The sequence below is a fragment of the Pleuronectes platessa genome (genome assembly GCF_947347685.1).
Source record: "Pleuronectes platessa chromosome 2 unlocalized genomic scaffold, fPlePla1.1 SUPER_2_unloc_1, whole genome shotgun sequence".
Lineage (NCBI taxonomy): Eukaryota > Metazoa > Chordata > Actinopteri > Pleuronectiformes > Pleuronectidae > Pleuronectes > Pleuronectes platessa.
The window spans coordinates 476,813-498,490 of NW_026518866.1; positions in this window are offsets into that span (position 1 = coordinate 476,813).

The window sequence follows — 21,678 nt, forward strand, 5'->3', positions numbered from 1 at the left end:
GCCATAATTTTTTCCCAATGGAGCGACTCCAGACCGAACTGCCCGACCAAATCTGTTGTGGGCGGGGCTAAGTTCGTCTGGCATCCAGGCTACAGATCTGTGGTTTACACTCAGATGCACATCATCTCTCATCCAGATGAATGAAACCTGTAGTTATTTAATGTTTTTGCTTCATGTTCATAGACTTTCATTCAAAACTTAGCAAGAAGAAAACAAACCTCTCTGGTGAAGAAGAGCCGACACAGACGAAGATGTGAAGAGAGTTCGTGGTGATCAGAGCTGATGACGTGTCAGGTGATGTGATCATGATCACATGACCTCTGCAGCAGAGGTAACCCGTCACTTCCTGTCTCTGTCGGCTGCTCCACCTCTCACCTGAACCATGAGGAGGAGCTGATGCTGTGTTGTTCAGCTGTGAAACACAAACTCTGAAACTGAAGCTGGATGCAAACAGCCACAGGACTGTTCAGTTCTGTATCAAACAGAAAGTGAATTAAAGTAAAGGAAAGTTTTCACAGTTCATCTCTTCACAAGTTGAAACAAGTTAAGAAAGAGATGGAGGAGAGGAACGTCAGCTCATCGCTCTGAGGCCTCACAGCTCCGGTCACCAGTCGAGCTGGCAGCTGAAATAAAGGATAAATAAATGTGAAGTGAACCGAGCGGAGGGATAATAACCCGTTGAGTTATTTTAGCAATCTGTCTTCAGCAGTTTGGATTTTTTGAAGTCTCCTCCAGATCCTGAAAAGCTGATATATGAGATGTGTCAGAGTTCAGAGAAAAGCCCTCGAGCTGTGATGTAGAGGCTGGAGTCAGAAGAAGAGGAGGAGGCTCCGAGAGGTTTGGAGATAAATGAAAAGATCACGACTGAAAAGTTCAAACCAACAAGAGCCCAGAGTTCTCAGATGCTCATGATGCAGCGGTGCAGACAAACTGAAGATTCAACATAAACAATTACAACGATTACAACTGAGTGTGTGTGTAGTGTGTGTGTAGTGTGTGTGTGTGTGTGTGTGTGTAAAGTCATGCTGTCCGAGCTGGAGACAGTGGAAGGAGAAATGGAGGCAGACACTGATATTTTAAGAGAAGTCTCTCTCTCTCTCTCTCTCTCTCTCTCTCTCTCTCTCTCTCTCTCTCTCTCTCTCTCTCTCTCTCTCTCTCTCTCTCTCTCGCTCTCCCTGGCCCTGGCCCTTCCAGCTGCCAACCACTGGATCCGTTATGAAAGACAAACACCATCACCAGCCTCCAGACCAGGAAGTGTTTAGCCTGAGGCTGAAACTGGAGCCGAACAGCAAAGTGAACCATCGCCTGAATCAGTCAAACTTTATTTACAACATGAGAACGTGTGGACTGTGTGAGCAGCAGCTGCAGTTTCACACTGAAAAAACAAACTAATAACTTATTCACTTACTATTTGTTTAAAGATTTCAACACTGAACTAGGGCTACGTTGTAGCACTTGCGGGCCCGAGCACCCGCACGTTGAAGCCTGTTGCGGTCGGTGGAGAGAGCGATCGATGACCAAGCGCACATCATCGATCGAGCATGGTTAGGGTTAGGGTTAGGGTTAGGGTTAGGGCTCTCTTGCCAGTAGGTGGCGCCATCACTATTATTACGCACAGACATATATAAGACATATATATCTGTTCATGTAGGCGCTCTGATGTAGCGTGAGCAATTTTGTGTCAATCGGACAATGTTAACACAACTTAATTTTCACACTGATCAGTAGGTGGCGCTATGACCCTGAACTAATATTTATATGTGGAGCTGTTCAGAATAGTATTGTGATCATAGGTCAGTAGTTTGGAGCCGGTTGGATAATGCAGAGTGGATTAACAAAGTACTTCCTGTTTCCTGGCGAATCAGTAGGTGGCGCTATGACACTGAGGAAATATTGACACATAGAGCTGTTCAGGCTTGTACTCTTATCATGTGACAGAAGTTTTGTAGTGATAGGACAATGCACAGTGGAGTTATGATAACATCGTGTCCTTTGGCGAAGGAAAATCCTTCGCCGCACATCAATGTTTACACGGTTTGAGGAAACGTCACAATTCTGACCATGATCTAATGACTTGACTGATCTGATTTGAGCTGTATATTGTAAATCAGCCAGGAGCAGTTCATCAAAGTATAAAACATGTCACTTCCTGTAGCCACCAGGGGGCGCTGTAATTTCAAGTCATAATTTCTGTGTAGATGTCATCAAGATGGCACCCTTGTCTTACATGTCTAGTTTGGACTCGATTGGACAATGTATGTCCGAGATACAGAACCTCGTGTTTTGATGGCGTTTAATCAAACTCAAGACGCCACGCCACGGTCACACGGTGTGACGAAAGGTCAATCTCTTAATCACTTTTTATCTCCATCTTGTTGTGATGGCACTGATCTTAATTTGAAGTTAATCTGATGAAAGCCCTGGGACAAGTGCATCAAGTAAAAATGTGGAATATGGAAAAAAAATGGCCACTTAATCCAAAATGGCGGCCTCCCTGTTTGGTCAAGCATACCTATCCAAGATATTTTTTTGTTTGTTATGAAACGACACATGTCCCGATAGATTTGTATAAATGTCGGCCATCGTAGTGCCGGGGTTGCCCTATAGGGGGCGCTGGTCAGTTTTTTTGCCACGCCCATTTCTTAAAACCATATGAATATCTTCAGGGGGGGGCTGTTGTTACACACATGTAGTTTGAGAGAGATAGAATCATGAACACTGAAGTTACAGCAATTTCGTGTTTCACGGCGAGTTGATGAACTTTAATGCCACGCCATTCATATGGCGTTTGACGAAAAGTCACGGTAATCTTATGTCTTCATTGTCAATGTCTTGGGACCCATTTGATACAGTTTGACATGGTTGAGGTCAGTGGATGAGGAGAAATTCATCCAAGTGTAAAACAAGCAAAAAACAAGACATTTCCTGTTGCCACCAGGGGGCGCTGCGGTTTTAAGTCATCATTTATGCATAGATGTCATCAGGCGGGGACTATTGTCTTACATGTCTAGTTTGGACTTGATTGGAACATGTATGTCCGAGATACAGATGCCCGTGTTTTGATGGCGTGTAACCAATTTTTAACGCCATGCCACGGTCACACGGTGTGATAAAAAAAAAATCCCTCAATCATTTTTTATCTCCATCTTGTTGTGATGACACTCATCTGAATTTGAAGTTGATCTGATGAAAGCCCTGGGACAAGTACGTAAAAGTAAAAATGTGGGATATTGCCAAAATGGCCACTAAAAGCAAAATGGCGGACTTCCTGTTGCGTTTTTCATAATGCTCCATGAGACTTTTTTTCATGACTGGTCACGATACACCTATATCCAGATTTTGATGAAAATCCGTTATGTGGAAACCTAGGGGCTGGTTCCAGGGGGCGCTGTAGAGCCATTTTGCCACGCCCAATTCCAATTACTCCAGAATACAAAAATATCCGCAGACCTTGAATTTCCTGCAAAGTTTCATAACTTTTTGAGCATGTCTAGACCCTGAAAAAGCCCCCCAAAGGGAAATAATAATAACTAGGGCTACGTTGTAGCACTTGCGGGCCCGAGCACCCGCACGTTGAAGCCTGTTGCGGTCGGTGGAGAGAGCGATCGATGACCAAGCGCACATCATCGATCGAGCATGCACTTCTCCACGTTAAATGCGTTTTGCGCTCTGCGGCAGTAGGTTTGCCAGTAGGTGGCGCCATCACTATTATTACGCACAGACATATATATCTGTTCATGTAGGCGCTCTGATGTAGCGTGAGCAATTTTGTGTCAATTGGACAATGTTAACACAACTTAATTTTCACACTGATCAGTAGGTGGCGCTATGACCCTGAACTAATATTTATATGTGGACCTGTTCAGAATAGTATTGTGATCATAGGTCAGTAGTTTGGAGCCGGTTGGATAATGCAGAGTGGATTAACAAAGTACTTCCTGTTTCCTGGCGAATCAGTAGGTGGCGCTATGACACTGAGGAAATATTGACACATAGAGCTGTTCAGGCTTGTACTCTTATCATGTGACAGAAGTTTTGTAGTGATAGGACAATGCACAGTGGAGTTATGATAACATCGTGTCCTTTGGCGAAGGAAAATCCTTCGCCGCACATCAATGTTTACACGGTTTGAGGAAACGTCACAATTCTGACCATGATCTAATGACTTGACTGATCTGATTTGAGCTGTATATTGTAAATCAGCCAGGAGCAGTTCATCAAAGTATAAAACATGTCACTTCCTGTAGCCACCAGGGGGCGCTGTAATTTCAAGTCATAATTTCTGTGTAGATGTCATCAGGATGGCACCCTTGTCTTACATGTCTAGTTTGGACTCGATTGGACAATGTATGTCCGAGATACAGAACCTCGTGTTTTGATGGCGTTTAATCAAACTCAAGACGCCACGCCACGGTCACACGGTGTGACGAAAGGTCAATCTCTTAATCACTTTTTATCTCCATCTTGTTGTGATGGCACTGATCTTAATTTGAAGTTAATCTGATGAAAGCCCTGGGACAAGTGCATCAAGTAAAAATGTGGAATATGGAAAAAAAATGGCCACTTAATCCAAAATGGCGGCCTCCCTGTTTGGTCAAGCATACCTATCCAAGATATTTTTTTGTTTGTTATGAAACGACACATGTCCCGATAGATTTGTATAAATGTCGGCCATCGTAGTGCCGGAGTTGCCCTATAGGGGGCGCTGGTCAGTTTTTTTGCCACGCCCATTTCTTAAAACCATATGAATATCTTCAGGGGGGGGCTGTTGTTACACACATGTAGTTTGAGAGAGATAGAATCATGAACACTGAAGTTACAGCAATTTCGTGTTTCACGGCGAGTTGATGAACTTTAATGCCACGCCATTCATATGGCGTTTGACGAAAAGTCACGGTAATCTTATGTCTTCATTGTCAATGTCTTGGGACCCATTTGATACAGTTTGACATGGTTGAGGTCAGTGGATGAGGAGAAATTCATCCAAGTGTAAGACAAGCAAAAAACAAGACATTTCCTGTTGCCACCAGGGGGCGCTGCGGTTTTAAGTCATCATTTATGCATAGATGTCATCAGGCGGGGACTATTGTCTTACATGTCTAGTTTGGACTTGATTGGAACATGTATGTCCGAGATACAGATGCCCGTGTTTTGATGGCGTGTAACCAATTTTTAACGCCATGCCACGGTCACACGGTGTGATAAAAAAAAAATCCCTCAATCATTTTTTATCTCCATCTTGTTGTGATGACACTCATCTGAATTTGAAGTTGATCTGATGAAAGCCCTGGGACAAGTACGTAAAAGTAAAAATGTGGGATATTGCCAAAATGGCCACTAAAAGCAAAATGGCGGACTTCCTGTTGCGTTTTTCATAATGCTCCATGAGACTTTTTTTCATGACTGGTCACGATACACCTTTATCCAGATTTTGATGAAAATCCGTTATGTGGAAACCTAGGGGCTGGTTCCAGGGGGCGCTGTAGAGCCATTTTGCCACGCCCAATTCCAATTACTCCAGAATACTAAAATATCCGCAGACCTTGAATTTCCTGCAAAGTTTCATAACTTTTTGAGCATGTCTAGACCCTGAAAAAGCCCCCCAAAGGGAAATAATAATAATAATAATAATAATAAAAATCCTTACAGATTCAATAGGGCCTCTCACCATTCGGTGCTCGGGCCCTAATAATAATAATAATAACTAGGGCTACGTTGTAGCACTTGCGGGCCCGAGCACCCGCACGTTGAAGCCTGTTGCGGTCGGTGGAGAGAGCGATCGATGACCAAGCGCACATCATCGATCGAGCATGCACTTCTCCACAATAAATGCGTTTTGCGCTCTGCGGCAGTAGGATTGCCAGTAGGTGGCGCCATCACTATTATTACGCACAGACATCTATTTATCTGTTCATGTAGGCGCTCTGATGTAGCGTGAGCAATTTTGTGTCAATCGGACAATGTTAACACAACTTAATATTCACACTGATCAGTAGGTGGCGCTATGACCCTGAACTAATATTTATATGTGGAGCTGTTCAGATTAGTATTGTGATCATAGGTCAGTAGTTTGGAGCCGGTTGGATAATGCAGAGTGGATTAACAAAGTACTTCCTGTTTCCTGGCGAATCAGTAGGTGGCGCTATGACACTGAGGAAATATTGACACATAGAACTGTTCAGGCTTGTACTCTTATCATGTGACAGAAGTTTGGTAGTGATAGGACAATGCACAGTGGACTTATGAAAACATCGTGTCCTTTGGCGAAGGATGATCCTTCGCCAAACATCAATGTTTACATGGTTTGAGGAAATGTCACAATTCTGACCTTGATTCAATGACTTGACTGAGCTCATTTGAGCTGTATATCTTAAAGCAGCCAGGAGCAGTTTATCAAAGTATAAAACATGTCACTTCCTGTAGCCACCAGGGGGCGCTGTAATTTCAAGTCATAATTTCTGTGTAGATGTCATCAGGATGGCACCCTTGTCTTACATGTCTAGTTTGGACTCGATTGGACAATGTATGTCCGAGATACAGAACCTCGTGTTTTGATGGCGTTTAATCAAACTCAAGACGCCACGCCACGGTCACACGGTGTGACGAAAGGTCAATCTCTTAATCAGTTTTTATCTCCATCTTGTTGTGATGGCACTGATCTTAATTTGAAGTTAATCTGATGAAAGCCCTGGGACAAGTGCATCAAGTAAAAATGTGGAATATGGAAAAAAAATGGCCACTTAATCCAAAATGGCGGCCTCCCTGTTTGGTCAAGCATACCTATCCAAGATATTTTTTTGTTTGTTATGAAACGACACATGTCCCGATAGATTTGTATAAATGTCGGCCATCGTAGTGCCGGGGTTGCCCTATAGGGGGCGCTGGTCAGTTTTTTTGCCACGCCCATTTCTTAAAACCATATGAATATCTTCAGGGGGGGGCTGTTGTTACACACATGTAGTTTGAGAGAGATAGAATCATGAACACTGAAGTTACAGCAATTTCGTGTTTCACGGCGAGTTGATGAACTTTAATGCCACGCCATTCATATGGCGTTTGACGAAAAGTCACGGTAATCTTATGTCTTCATTGTCAATGTCTTGGGACCCATTTGATACAGTTTGACATGGTTGAGGTCAGTGGATGAGGAGAAATTCATCCAAGTGTAAGACAAGCAAAAAACAAGACATTTCCTGTTGCCACCAGGGGGCGCTGCGGTTTTAAGTCATCATTTATGCATAGATGTCATCAGGCGGGGACTATTGTCTTACATGTCTAGTTTGGACTTGATTGGAACATGTATGTCCGAGATACAGATGCCCGTGTTTTGATGGCGTGTAACCAATTTTTAACGCCATGCCACGGTCACACGGTGTGATAAAAAAAAAATCCCTCAATCATTTTTTATCTCCATCTTGTTGTGATGACACTCATCTGAATTTGAAGTTGATCTGATGAAAGCCCTGGGACAAGTACGTAAAAGTAAAAATGTGGGATATTGCCAAAATGGCCACTAAAAGCAAAATGGCGGACTTCCTGTTGCGTTTTTCATAATGCTCCATGAGACTTTTTTTCATGACTGGTCACGATACACCTATATCCAGATTTTGATGAAAATCCGTTATGTGGAAACCTAGGGGCTGGTTCCAGGGGGCGCTGTAGAGCCATTTTGCCACGCCCAATTCCAATTACTCCAGAATACAAAAATATCCGCAGACCTTGAATTTCCTGCAAAGTTTCATAACTTTTTGAGCATGTCTAGACCCTGAAAAAGCCCCCCAAAGGGAAATAATAATAATAATAATAATAATAACTAGGGCTACGTTGTAGCACTTGCGGGCCCGAGCACCCGCACGTTGAAGCCTGTTGCGGTCGGTGGAGAGAGCGATCGATGACCAAGCGCACATCATCGATCGAGCATGCACTTCTCCACAATAAATGCGTTTTGCGCTCTGCGGCAGTAGGATTGCCAGTAGGTGGCGCCATCACTATTATTACGCACAGACATCTATTTATCTGTTCATGTAGGCGCTCTGATGTAGCGTGAGCAATTTTGTGTCAATCGGACAATGTTAACACAACTTAATATTCACACTGATCAGTAGGTGGCGCTATGACCCTGAACTAATATTTATATGTGGAGCTGTTCAGATTAGTATTGTGATCATAGGTCAGTAGTTTGGAGCCGGTTGGATAATGCAGAGTGGATTAACAAAGTACTTCCTGTTTCCTGGCGAATCAGTAGGTGGCGCTATGACACTGAGGAAATATTGACACATAGAACTGTTCAGGCTTGTACTCTTATCATGTGACAGAAGTTTGGTAGTGATAGGACAATGCACAGTGGACTTATGAAAACATCGTGTCCTTTGGCGAAGGATGATCCTTCGCCAAACATCAATGTTTACATGGTTTGAGGAAATGTCACAATTCTGACCTTGATTCAATGACTTGACTGAGCTCATTTGAGCTGTATATCTTAAAGCAGCCAGGAGCAGTTTATCAAAGTATAAAACATGTCACTTCCTGTAGCCACCAGGGGGCGCTGTAATTTCAAGTCATAATTTCTGTGTAGATGTCATCAGGATGGCACCCTTGTCTTACATGTCTAGTTTGGACTCGATTGGACAATGTATGTCCGAGATACAGAACCTCGTGTTTTGATGGCGTTTAATCAAACTCAAGACGCCACGCCACGGTCACACGGTGTGACGAAAGGTCAATCTCTTAATCAGTTTTTATCTCCATCTTGTTGTGATGGCACTGATCTTAATTTGAAGTTAATCTGATGAAAGCCCTGGGACAAGTGCATCAAGTAAAAATGTGGAATATGGAAAAAAAATGGCCACTTAATCCAAAATGGCGGCCTCCCTGTTTGGTCAAGCATACCTATCCAAGATATTTTTTTGTTTGTTATGAAACGACACATGTCCCGATAGATTTGTATAAATGTCGGCCATCGTAGTGCCGGGGTTGCCCTATAGGGGGCGCTGGTCAGTTTTTTTGCCACGCCCATTTCTTAAAACCATATGAATATCTTCAGGGGGGGGCTGTTGTTACACACATGTAGTTTGAGAGAGATAGAATCATGAACACTGAAGTTACAGCAATTTCGTGTTTCACGGCGAGTTGATGAACTTTAATGCCACGCCATTCATATGGCGTTTGACGAAAAGTCACGGTAATCTTATGTCTTCATTGTCAATGTCTTGGGACCCATTTGATACAGTTTGACATGGTTGAGGTCAGTGGATGAGGAGAAATTCATCCAAGTGTAAGACAAGCAAAAAACAAGACATTTCCTGTTGCCACCAGGGGGCGCTGCGGTTTTAAGTCATCATTTATGCATAGATGTCATCAGGCGGGGACTATTGTCTTATATGTCTAGTTTGGACTTGATTGGAACATGTATGTCCGAGATACAGATGCCCGTGTTTTGATGGCGTGTAACCAATTTTTAACGCCATGCCACGGTCACACGGTGTGATAAAAAAAAAATCCCTCAATCATTTTTTATCTCCATCTTGTTGTGATGACACTCATCTGAATTTGAAGTTGATCTGATGAAAGCCCTGGGACAAGTACGTAAAAGTAAAAATGTGGGATATTGCCAAAATGGCCACTAAAAGCAAAATGGCGGACTTCCTGTTGCGTTTTTCATAATGCTCCATGAGACTTTTTTTCATGACTGGTCACGATACACCTATATCCAGATTTTGATGAAAATCCGTTATGTGGAAACCTAGGGGCTGGTTCCAGGGGGCGCTGTAGAGCCATTTTGCCACGCCCAATTCCAATTACTCCAGAATACTAAAATATCCGCAGACCTTGAATTTCCTGCAAAGTTTCATAACTTTTTGAGCATGTCTAGACCCTGAAAAAGCCCCCCAAAGGGAAATAATAATAACTAGGGCTACGTTGTAGCACTAACGGGCCCGAGCACAGGCAATTTCAAGTCTGTTGCGGTCGGGGAAGAGAGAGCGATCGATGACCAAGCGCACGTCTCTGCCTTGCGTGCGTTTTAAGCTCTGCAGCAAGAATAAACTCTTCACTTCCTGTAGCCAGCAGGTGGCGCTAGGATTTTAAGTCATGGTGTCCTTGTAGATGTCATCAGATCGCGACTCTTGTCTTACATGTCTAGTTTGGAGTTGATTGGACCAAATATGTCCAAGATACAGACGCTCGTGTTTTGATGGCATGTGATCAGACTTTGACTCCACGCCATGGTCAGAGTATGGTGTTTTCCTATTTTGTAGCAGGTAAAAATACCAGTTAAATGTCAACAGTTGTCTTTATTGTCGTTCTGTTATTTAATAAATGCAACAAACTATAGTTTTTATATATATTGTATAACTATATATATATATGTGTATATATATAACTTTATAACCTGTGTTATCAAATATGTTGTGCGGCTCCAGACAGATTTAAATTGGGGGAAGAGGGGACGAAATGGCTTTTTCAATAGTTACATTTTGTGTCTTGATCAAACCATGGTGTTACACTGACCTCTGGTGCCTTAATATTGGCACTACAGGTGTAATTCAATATTAAGTCACTAGAGAGCAGTGTTGGACCATTAACTACAGACATGGTGTTTTCATTTTGTTTATCAAATTTATAAGCCTCACCACGGTCACACAGATTGATGAAAAGTTTAAATTTTGATAACTTTAGATCTTCATCTTGTTTTGTACACATGCATCAAATTTTTACGTTGATTTGATGAAGGCCCTACGAGAAGTGAGTCAAACTGTAAGACATAGAAAAACAAGACATTTGCTGTTGCCACCAGGGGACGCTGTGATTTTAAGTCACGATTTCTGTACCGATGTCTTCAGGTCGCGACTCTTGTCTTATGTGTATAGTTTGGACTCGATTGGACAAAATATGTCCAAGATACAGGAGCCTGTGTTTTGATGGCGTTTAATCAAACTTTGAGGCCACACCACGGTCAGACGGTTTTGCTAAAACTTAATCCTTCAATAACTTTAGATCTCCATTTTGTTGTGATGACGATCGTCTAAATTGTAAGTTGATTTGATGAAAGCTGTAGGAGGAGTACTTAAAAGAAAAAATATCGAATATGACCAAAATGGCCACTAAAGTCAAACTGGCGGGCTTCCTGTTGCGTTATTCATAATGCACTGATGGACTTTTTTGTGCATCTAGTCATGATACACAATAGTCTTTGTTTTTTTTGATGATCGGTGAATGCTAAATGAGGGGCTTTTCCGTAGGTGGCGCTATTGAGCGGTTTTGACACACCCGTTCCCAAATACTTCAGAATACGTAAACTTGCGCACATTTCTAATTTACTGTACACTTTAGAAACTTTTTGAGCACGTTAAAGCCCTCAAAAAGCCAATTCACTGAGCGAAGAAAAATAATAATAATAATAATCTTTTCAATTTCAATAGGTCCTCTCACCGATTTTGGTGCTCGGGCCCTAACTAGGGCTACGTTGTAGCACTTGCGGGCCCGAGCACCCGCACGTTGAAGCCTGTTGCGGTCGGTGGAGAGAGCGATCGATTACCAAGCGCACATCATCGATCGAGCATGCACTTCTCCACGTTAAATGCGTTTTGCGCTCTGTGGCAGTAGGTTTGCCAGTAGGTGGCGCCATCACTATTCTTACGCACAGACATATATATCTGTTCAAGTAGCCGCTCTGATGTAGCGTGAGCAATTTTGTGTCAATTGGACAATTTTACCACAATGTAATTTTCACACTGATCAGTAGGTGGCGCTATGACCCTAAACTAATGTTTATATATGGAGCTGTTCAGATCAGGATTGTGATCATAGGTCAGAAGTTTGGAGCCGGTTGGATAAGGCAGTTTGGATTAACAAAGTACTTCCTGTTTCATGGATAATCAGTAGGTGGCGCTATGACACTGAGGAAATATTGACACATAGAGCTGTTCAGGCTTGTACTCTTATCATGTGACAGAAGTTTGGTAGTGATAGGACAATGCACAGTGGAATTATGAAAACATCGTGTCCTTTGGCGAAGGATGATCCTTCGCCGCACCTCAATGTTTAAATGGTTTGAGGAAATGTCACAATTCTGACCTTGATTCAATGACTTGACTGAGCTCATTTGAGCTGTATATCTTAAAGCAGCCAGGAGCAGTTCATCAAAGAATAAAACATGTCAATTCATGTTGCCACCAGGGGGCGCTGTGATTTCAAGTCATAATTTCTGTGTAGATGTCATCAGGCCGAAACTCTTGTCTTACATGTCTAGTTTGGACTTGATTGGACCATGTATGTTCGAGATACAGATGCTCGTATTTTGATGGCGTGTAACCAAACTTTAATGCCACGCCACGGTCACACGGTGTGAAGGGAAAAAAATCCCTTAATCAGTCTTTATCTCAATCTTGTTGTGATGACACTCATCTGAATTTGAAGTTGATCTGATGAAAGCTCTACGACAAGTAAATCAAAGTAAAAATGTGGAATAGGGCTAAAATGGCCACTAAATCCAAAATGGTGGGCTTCCTGTTTAGTCTAGTATATCTATCCAAGAGACTTATTTGTTTGTTATGAAAAGACACATGCCCAAATCGATTTTTGTACATGTCGGCCAATCTTAGTGCCGGGGCTGCCCGTTAGGGGGCGCTAGTCAGTTATTTTGACACGCCCATTCCTTAAAACCATATGAAAATCTTCAGGGGGGGGATGTTGTTGCACACATGTAGTTTGAGTGAGATAGAGCCATGAACACTGAAGTTAGAGCAATTTCGTGTTTCGCGGCGAGTTGATGAACTTTGATGCCACGCCATTAATATGGCGTTTGACGAAAAGGCACAGTTATCTTATGCCTTCATTATCAATGTCTTGAGACCCATTTGGTACAGTTTGACATGGTTGAGGTCAGTGGATGAGGAGGAATACATCCAAGTGTAAGACAAGCAAAAAACAAGACATTTCCTGGTGCCACCAGGGGGCGCTGTGATTTTAAGTCATTATTTCTGTGTAGATGTCATCAGGCCAAGACTCTTCTCTTACATGTCTAGTTTGGACTTGATTGGACCATGTATGTTCGAGATACAGATGCCCGTGTTTTGATGGCGTGGAACCAAACTTTGACGACACGCCACGGTCACACGAAGTGACGGAAAAAAATTCCGTTAATCATTTTTTTTCTCAATCTTGTTGTGATGACACGCGTCTAATTTTTAAGTTGATCTGATGAAAGCTCTACGACAAGTACATTAAACTAAAAATGTGGAATTTGGCCAAAATGGCCACTAAATCCAAAATGGCGGGCTTCCTGTTGTGTTTTTCATAATGCTCCAAGAGACTTTTTTCTATGATTATTCACGTTACACCAGTGTCTAGATTTTGGTGAAAATCGCTTATGTGGAAACCTAAGGGCTGGTTCCAGGGGGCGCTGTTGAGCCGTTTTGCCACGCCCATTTCCAAATACTCCAGATTACGTAAATTTTCACCACTCTCTAATTTACTGGAAAGTTTAAAAACTTTTTGAGCACGTTGAAGCCCTCAAAAAGCCAATTCATTGTTCGGAGAATAATAAGAATAACTAGGGCTACGTTGTAGCACTTGCGGGCCCGAGCACCCGCACGTTGAAGCCTGTTGCGGTCGGTGGAGAGAGCGATCGATGACCAAGCGCACATCATCGATCGAGCATGCACTTCTCCACGTGAAATGCGTTTTGCGCTCTGCGGCAGTAGGTTTGCCAGTAGGTGGCGCCATCACTATTATTACGCACAGACATATATATCTGTTCATGTAGGCGCTCTGATGTAGCGTGAGCAATTTTGTGTCAATCGGACAATGTTAACACAACTTAATTTTCACACTGATCAGTAGGTGGCGCTCTGACCCTGAACTAATATTTATATGTGGAGCTGTTCAGATCAGTATTGTGATCATAGGTCAGTAGTTTGGAGCCGGTTGGATAATGCAGAGTGGATTAACAAAGTACTTCCTGTTTCCTGGCAAATCAGTAGGTGGCGCTATGACACTGAGGAAATATTGACACATAGAGCTGTTCAGGCTTGGACTCTGACCATGTGACAGAAGTTTTGTAGTGATAGGACAATGCACAGTGGAGTTATGATAACATCGTGTCCTTTGGCGAAGGAAAATCCTTCGCCGCACATCAATGTTTACACGGTTTGAGGAAACGTCACAATTCTGACCATGATCTAATGACTTGACTGATCTGATTTGAGCTGTATATTGTAAATCAGCCAGGAGCAGTTCATCAAAGTATAAAACATGTCACTTCCTGTAGCCACCAGGGGGCGCTGTAATTTCAAGTCATAATTTCTGTGTAGATGTCATCAGGATGGCACCCTTGTCTTACATGTCTAGTTTGGACTCGATTGGACAATGTATGTCCGAGATACAGAACCTCGTGTTTTGATGGCGTTTAATCAAACTCAAGACGCCACGCCACGGTCACACGGTGTGACGAAAGGTCAATCTCTTAATCACTTTTTATCTCCATCTTGTTGTGATGGCACTGATCTTAATTTGAAGTTAATCTGATGAAAGCCCTGGGACAAGTGCATCAAGTAAAAATGTGGAATATGGAAAAAAAATGGCCACTTAATCCAAAATGGCGGCCTCCCTGTTTGGTCAAGCATACCTATCCAAGATATTTTTTTGTTTGTTATGAAACGACACATGTCCCGATAGATTTGTATAAATGTCGGCCATCGTAGTGCCGGGGTTGCCCTATAGGGGGCGCTGGTCAGTTTTTTTGCCACGCCCATTTCTTAAAACCATATGAATATCTTCAGGGGGGGGCTGTTGTTACACACATGTAGTTTGAGAGAGATAGAATCATGAACACTGAAGTTACAGCAATTTCGTGTTTCACGGCGAGTTGATGAACTTTAATGCCACGCCATTCATATGGCGTTTGACGAAAAGTCACGGTAATCTTATGTCTTCATTGTCAATGTCTTGGGACCCATTTGATACAGTTTGACATGGTTGAGGTCAGTGGATGAGGAGAAATTCATCCAAGTGTAAGACAAGCAAAAAACAAGACATTTCCTGTTGCCACCAGGGGGCGCTGCGGTTTTAAGTCATCATTTATGCATAGATGTCATCAGGCGGGGACTATTGTCTTACATGTCTAGTTTGGACTTGATTGGAACATGTATGTCCGAGATACAGATGCCCGTGTTTTGATGGCGTGTAACCAATTTTTAACGCCATGCCACGGTCACACGGTGTGATAAAAAAAAAATCCCTCAATCATTTTTTATCTCCATCTTGTTGTGATGAAACTCATCTGAATTTGAAGTTGATCTGATGAAAGCCCTGGGACAAGTACGTAAAAGTAAAAATGTGGGATATTGCCAAAATGGCCACTAAAAGCAAAATGGCGGACTTCCTGTTGCATTTTTCATAATGCTCCATGAGACTTTTTTTCATGACTGGTCACGATACACCTATATCCAGATTTTGATGAAAATCCGTTATGTGGAAACCTAGGGGCTGGTTCCAGGGGGCGCTGTAGAGCCATTTTGCCACGCCCAATTCCAATTACTCCAGAATACTAAAATATCCGCAGACCTTGAATTTCCTGCAAAGTTTCATAACTTTTTGAGCATGTCTAGACCCTGAAAAAGCCCCCCAAAGGGAAATAATAATAATAATAATAACTAGGGCTACGTTGTAGCACTTGCGGGCCCGAGCACCCGCACGTTGAAGCCTGTTGCGGTCGGTGGAGAGAGCGATCGATGACCAAGCGCACATCATCGATCGAGCATGCACTTCTCCACGTTGCATGCGTTTTGCGCTCTGCGGCAGTAGGTTTGCCAGTAGGTGGCGCCATCACTATTATTACGCACAGACATATATATCTGTTCATGTAGGCGCTCTGATGTAGCGTGAGCAATTTTGTGTCAATTGGACAATGTTAACACAACTTAATTTTCACACTGATCAGTAGGTGGCGCTATGACCCTGAACTAATATTTATATGTGGAGCTGTTCAGATCAGTATTGTGATCATAGGTCAGTAGTTTGGAGCCGGTTGGATAATGCAGAGTGGATTAACAAAGTACTTCCTGTTTCCTGGAGAATCAGTAGGTGGCGCTATGACACTGAGGAAATATTGACACATAGAGCTGTTCAGGCTTGTACTCTTATCATGTGACAGAAGTTTGGTAGTGATAGGACAATGCACAGTGGACTTATGAAAACATCGTGTCCTTTGGCGAAGGATGATCCTTCGCCAAACATCAATGTTTACATGGTTTGAGGAAATGTCACAATTCTGACCTTGATTCAATGACTTGACTGAGCTCATTTGAGCTGTATATCTTAAAGCAGCCAGGAGCAGTTCATCAAAGTATAAAACATGTCACTTCATGTTGCCACCAGGGGGCGCTGTGATTTCAAGTCATAATTTCTGTGTAGATGTCATCAGGCCGAAATTCTTGTCTTACATGTCTAGTTTGGACTTGATTGGACCATGTATGTTCGAGATACAGATGCTCGTGTTTTGATGGCGTGTAACCAAACTTTAATGCCACGCCACGGTCACACGGTGTGAAGGGAAAAAAATCCCTTAATCAGTCTTTATCTCAATCTTGTTGTGATGACACTCATCTGAATTTGAAGTTGATCTGATGAAAGCTCTACGACAAGTAAATCAAAGTAAAAATGTGGAATAGGGCTAAAATGGCCACTAAATCCAAAATGGTGGGCTTCCTGTTTAGTCTAGTATATCTATCCAAGAGACTTATTTGTTTGTTATGAAAAGACACATGCCCAAATCGATTTTTGTACATGTCGGCCAATCTTAGTGCCGGGGCTGCCCGTTAGGGGGCGCTAGTCAGTTATTTTGCCACGCCCATTCCTTAAAACCATATGAAAATCTTCAGGGGGGGGATGTTGTTGCACACATGTAGTTTGAGTGAGATAGAACCATGAACACTGAAGTTAGAGCAATTTCGTGTTTCGCGGCGAGTTGATGAACTTTGATGCCACGCCATTAATATGGCGTTTGACGAAAAAGCACAGTTATCTTATGCCTTCATTATCAATGTCTTGAGACCCATTTGATACAGTTTGACATGGTTGAGGTCAGTGGATGAGGAGGAATACATCCAAGTGTAAGACAAGCAAAAAACAAGACATTTCCTGGTGCCACCAGGGGGCGCTGTGATTTTAAGTCATTATTTCTGTGTAGATGTCATCAGGCCGGGACTCTTCTCTTACATGTCTAGTTTGGACTTGATTGGACCATGTATGTTCGAGATACAGATGCTCGTGTTTTGATGGCGTGGAACCAAACTTTGACGACACGCCACGGTCACACGAAGTGACGGAAAAAAATTCCGTTGATCAGTTTTTTTCTCAATCTTGTTGTGATGACACGCGTCTAATTTTTAAGTTGATCTGATGAAAGCTCTACGACAAGTACATTAAACTAAAAATGTTGAATTTGGCCAAAATGGCCACTAAATCCAAAATGGCGGGCTTCCTGTTGCGTTTTTCATAATGCTCCAAGAGACTTTTTTCTATGATTATTCACGTTACACCAGTGTCTAGATTTTGGTGAAAATCGCTTATGTGGAAACCTAAGGGCTGGTTCCAGGGGGCGCTGTTGAGCCGTTTTGCCACGCCCATTTCCAAATACTCCAGATTACGTAAATTTTCACCACTCTCTAATTTACTGGAAAGTTTAAAAACTTTTTGAGCACGTTGAAGCCCTCAAAAAGCCAATTCATTGTTCGGAGAATAATAAGAACTAGGGCTACGTTGTAGCACTTGCGGGCCCGAGCACCCGCACGTTGAAGCCTGTTGCGGTCGGTGGAGAGAGCGATCGATGACCAAGCGCACATCATCGATCGAGCATGCACTTCTCCACGTTAAATGCGTTTTGCGCTCTGCGGCAGTAGGTTTGCCAGTAGGTGGCGCCATCACTATTATTACGCACAGACATATATATCTGTTCATGTAGGCGCTCTGATGTAGCGTGAGCAATTTTGTGTCAATTGGACAATGTTCTCTCTCATCTCATCTCATCGTCATCCGCTTATCCGGGGTCGGGTCGCGGGGGGAGCAGCTCAAGCAGGGGGCCCCAGACTTCCCTTTTGGACAATGTTAACACAACTTAATTTTCACACTGATCAGTAGGTGGCGCTATTACCCTGAACTAATATTTATATGTGGAGCTGTTCAGAATAGTATTGTGATCATAGGTCAGTAGTTTGGAGCCGGTTGGATAATGCAGAGTGGATTAACAAAGTACTTCCTGTTTCCTGGCGAATCAGTAGGTGGCGCTATGACACTGAGGAAATATTGACACATAGAGCTGTTCAGGCTTGGACTCTGACCATGTGACAGAAGTTTTGTAGTGATAGGACAATGCACAGTGGAGTTATGATAACATCGTGTCCTTTGGCGAAGGAAAATCCTTCGCCGCACATCAATGTTTACACGGTTTGAGGAAACGTCACAATTCTGACCATGATCTAATGACTTGACTGATCTGATTTGAGCTGTATATTGTAAATCAGCCAGGAGCAGTTCATCAAAGTATAAAACATGTCACTTCCTGTAGCCACCAGGGGGCGCTGTAATTTCAAGTCATAATTTCTGTGTAGATGTCATCAGGATGGCACCCTTGTCTTACATGTCTAGTTTGGACTCGATTGGACAATGTATGTCCGAGATACAGAACCTCGTGTTTTGATGGCGTTTAATCAAACTCAAGACGCCACGCCACGGTCACACGGTGTGACGAAAGGTCAATCTCTTAATCACTTTTTATCTCCATCTTGTTGTGATGGCACTGATCTTAATTTGAAGTTAATCTGATGAAAGCCCTGGGACAAGTGCATCAAGTAAAAATGTGGAATATGGAAAAAAAATGGCCACTTAATCCAAAATGGCGGCCTCCCTGTTTGGTCAAGCATACCTATCCAAGATATTTTTTTGTTTGTTATGAAACGACACATGTCCCGATAGATTTGTATAAATGTCGGCCATCGTAGTGCCGGGGTTGCCCTATAGGGGGCGCTGGTCAGTTTTTTTGCCACGCCCATTTCTTAAAACCATATGAATATCTTCAGGGGGGGGCTGTTGTTACACACATGTAGTTTGAGAGAGATAGAATCATGAACACTGAAGTTACAGCAATTTCGTGTTTCACGGCGAGTTGATGAACTTTAATGCCACGCCATTCATATGGCGTTTGACGAAAAGTCACGGTAATCTTATGTCTTCATTGTCAATGTCTTGGGACCCATTTGATACAGTTTGACATGGTTGAGGTCAGTGGATGAGGAGAAATTCATCCAAGTGTAAGACAAGCAAAAAACAAGACATTTCCTGTTGCCACCAGGGGGCGCTGCGGTTTTAAGTCATCATTTATGCATAGATGTCATCAGGCGGGGACTATTGTCTTACATGTCTAGTTTGGACTTGATTGGAACATGTATGTCCGAGATACAGATGCCCGTGTTTTGATGGCGTGTAACCAATTTTTAACGCCATGCCACGGTCACACGGTGTGATAAAAAAAAAATCCCTCAATCATTTTTTATCTCCATCTTGTTGTGATGACACTCATCTGAATTTGAAGTTGATCTGATGAAAGCCCTGGGACAAGTACGTAAAAGTAAAAATGTGGGATATTGCCAAAATGGCCACTAAAAGCAAAATGGCGGACTTCCTGTTGCGTTTTTCATAATGCTCCATGAGACTTTTTTTCATGACTGGTCACGATACACCTATATCCAGATTTTGATGAAAATCCGTTATGTGGAAACCTAGGGGCTGGTTCCAGGGGGCGCTGTAGAGCCATTTTGCCACGCCCAATTCCAATTACTCCAGAATACTAAAATATCCGCAGACCTTGAATTTCCTGCAAAGTTTCATAACTTTTTGAGCATGTCTAGACCCTGAAAAAGCCCCCCAAAGGGAAATAATAATAATAATAATAATAATAATAATAATAATAATAAAAATCCTTACAGATTCAATAGGGCCTCTCACCATTCGGTGCTCGGGCCCTAATAATAAAAATCCTTACAGATTCAATAGGGCCTCTCACCATTCGGTGCTCGGGCCCTAATAACTAGGGCTACGTTGTAGCACTTGCGGGCCCGAGCACCCGCACGTTGAAGCCTGTTGCGGTCGGTGGAGAGAGCGATCGATGACCAAGCGCACATCATCGATCGAGCATGCACTTCTCCACGTTAAATGCGCTCTGCGGCAGTAGGTTTGCCAGTAGGTGGCGCCATCACTATTATTACGCACAGACATATATATCTGTTCATGTAGGCGCTCTGATACAGCGTGAGCAATTTTGTGTCAATCAGACAATGTTAACACAACTTAATTTTCACACTGATCAGTAGGTGGCGCTCTGACCCTGAACTAATATTTATATGTGGAGCTGTTCAGATCAGTATTGTGATCATAGGTCAGTAGTTTGGAGCCGGTTGGATAATGCAGAGTGGATTAACAAAGTACTTCCTGTTTCCTGGCGAATCAGTAGGTGGCGCTATGACACTGAGGAAATATTGACACATAGAGCTGTTCAGGCTTGTACTCTTATCATGTGACAGAAGTTTGGTAGTGATAGGACAATGCACAGTGGACTTATGAAAACATCGTGTCCTTTGGCGAAGGATGATCCTTCGCCAAACATCAATGTTTACATGGTTTGAGGAAATGTCACAATTCTGACCTTGATTCAATGACTTGACTGAGCTCATTTGAGCTGTATATCTTAAAGCAGCCAGGAGCAGTTCATCAAAGTATAAAACATGTCACTTCCTGTAGCCACCAGGGGGCGCTGTAATTTCAAGTCATAATTTCTGTGTAGATGTCATCAGGATGGCACCCTTGTCTTACATGTCTAGTTTGGACTCGATTGGACAATGTATGTCCGAGATACAGAACCTCGTGTTTTGATGGCGTTTAATCAAACTCAAGACGCCACGCCACGGTCACACGGTGTGACGAAAGGTCAATCTCTTAATCACTTTTTATCTCCATCTTGTTGTGATGGCACTGATCTTAATTTGAAGTTAATCTGATGAAAGCCCTGGGACAAGTGCATCAAGTAAAAATGTGGAATATGGAAAAAAAATGGCCACTTAATCCAAAATGGCGGCCTCCCTGTTTGGTCAAGCATACCTATCCAAGATATTTTTTTGTTTGTTATGAAACGACACATGTCCCGATAGATTTGTATAAATGTCGGCCATCGTAGTGCCGGGGTTGCCCTATAGGGGGCGCTGGTCAGTTTTTTTGCCACGCCCATTTCTTAAAACCATATGAATATCTTCAGGGGGGGGCTGTTGTTACACACATGTAGTTTGAGAGAGATAGAATCATGAACACTGAAGTTACAGCAATTTCGTGTTTCACGGCGAGTTGATGAACTTTAATGCCACGCCATTCATATGGCGTTTGACGAAAAGTCACGGTAATCTTATGTCTTCATTGTCAATGTCTTGGGACCCATTTGATACAGTTTGACATGGTTGAGGTCAGTGGATGAGGAGAAATTCATCCAAGTGTAAGACAAGCAAAAAACAAGACATTTCCTGTTGCCACCAGGGGGCGCTGCGGTTTTAAGTCATCATTTATGCATAGATGTCATCAGGCGGGGACTATTGTCTTACATGTTTAGTTTGGACTTGATTGGAACATGTATGTCCG